Genomic DNA, 2170 nt, shown 5'->3' on the forward strand with positions numbered 1-2170 from the left:
AATAGAATATTTACTTTAAAAAGAATATCATATTTGTTTCAAGAATGTTTACACTTTGTATAATACCTATCAGATATGTGTATATGTGTGTGGATATATATATATATATATATGTATGTATATATATATATATGTATGTATATATATCGATTTCTTTTTTGACAAGCTTGCAATCGATTTGCGCAAGAGCAACACAGTAAAAAAGATGAGCACCACCACATTTTAGAGTTCTTTCACAATGACGTGATTTGCAACCAATAATGATGCAATAGACCTCTCTATATGAATTAACCTTGATAACAAGTAGAGCCAGGAGGTGTGCTATATATATATCAGTGCATGTAAAAAAAGACATATATTTGAAGTTTGAGTTAGTTTAGAAAGTTGACCAATCTTGAGGGGTTAGTTTTGCATAACCCACTTTAGCTTTGCAATTTGGATGATGGGCTTGGGCTTTTGTACATAGATTAGGTTTTTTTTCTTGTTTAAACCCTAACTCCTCTAATTGTGATAATCGCTAGAGAGAAGCCATAAGAGCTTAGAAAAGTCCATCGAGAACCTAGGAGGGAACCCGACGGCCAAAAGCAAGCAAGGTTCCATCAATTTCTTGTTGGTTCGAGGTAAGTTTTTGTCCGAGTCTCAAATCTATACATTTAGTAGTTGGGTTATAAATTTTGGGATTGTTAAGAAAGATTTGAGTTGTTCCGGTGACTCGAAGGTCACCGATTCGATCAATAATAATGGCAACAACAAGGGGTTTGTCAAAATCGTCTTTAGAACCCAAAAATTCTTCTCGTTTTCCTCTCGAATTTAATCCTGTATATGCTTAATGTTGGTGCATATAATTGTCGTTATTTTATCGTCAAAAGAATTATGTGTGTCGCAAAAAAAAAAAAAAAACCGGGTAAAACACTCGATTTTCAGTTGAGTTTGCTGTTGTTTTTTTAGCCGTCCGAAAGACGTGACCTTTTCGTTTAGACTGCTTATCTACTTGGGAGAGGGCTGTCCGAAAGAAAGTCGAGTCTCAGTTACGTAAACTCCTTATGTGGTTTGCATAGTATGGATATATATATATATATATATATATATTAATAGATAGATAAAACTAGTATATGTGTTCTTTTTTTCCCATTGTTTGGTAAGCTCTTGCCATAATTCACACCATAAATGGAGTTTTAGACAACTTTCCTTCCTTGATATTTGTTTATGTTCCCATAGTATCATATGGATCGATAGGATTTAGTTGAGTTTAGTTACATTATTAGTCGTTAAAGTGATTTTGTTTCGTTATGCCATCAAATTATCAATTAGGATTAATAGTAAGTTTGAGTGTTTGTTTAGGGAAGATATATAGGAATAAGGAATCGATAAGTTTTGTGAAGTTTAAGGTACAGATTCTTAATTCTATTCATTCATTTGATTCGTTTACATATGTTTACGAGCCCTTAAGCTTTCTTTCAATTCGGATTAATTGACTCACGATTATTGATATTCCTTTTCTACCGCATTTCCATTCACTTGCAATTGTTCTATGTCGTACATATCGTAAGAAAGCCACTTTCTAATCATGTTATTTAAGTGGGTCAATGTTGGTACAAGTATGTGTTTTCTCCAAAATAATACGTTTATTTGTTCGGTAACATTTTGGTATGATTTTTACCTCTAAAAATACGTATGTTGGTACTTTTGATTGAGTATGTATTCTTCGAATTGAGCCGCTTTATATTACGACTACTTGTTTATTCAACATAATTTCTTACTTGACTTATGTTTGACTTTTTGTTTGACTTCGTTATTTATTGACTATACGTAAGACGTTGTTGGTCCCGAAATGGTCTACAAGATAAGAAACAATTTGTAGAAGGGGGGAGGGGATGAATGCAAACACAAAGTTTTCAAATTTAAAATATATATTGATAGAGAAGATCAATACAGATTTTACAAGATTGTTTGCGGAAAGATAAGGTATAGGAAACCTATATAAACAACCTTTGGTTACACACAGAGCTTTAGCAAATACAAGAAAAGAGATGCTAAAAGAAATATCTTTTACTTAAGTTAGAAGAAACTTGAAGTAAGAATATGGTAAGAGAGTGATGCGCGCACTCTGCATGGAGAAGAAACATTTCTATTTATACCCAGTGCATTAAATGAACATTTAATGCAGTAA

The sequence above is a fragment of the Cynara cardunculus genome, assembly GCF_001531365.2.
Source record: "Cynara cardunculus var. scolymus isolate 2C chromosome LG 4, CcrdV1, whole genome shotgun sequence".
Taxonomy (NCBI): Eukaryota; Viridiplantae; Streptophyta; class Magnoliopsida; order Asterales; family Asteraceae; genus Cynara; species Cynara cardunculus.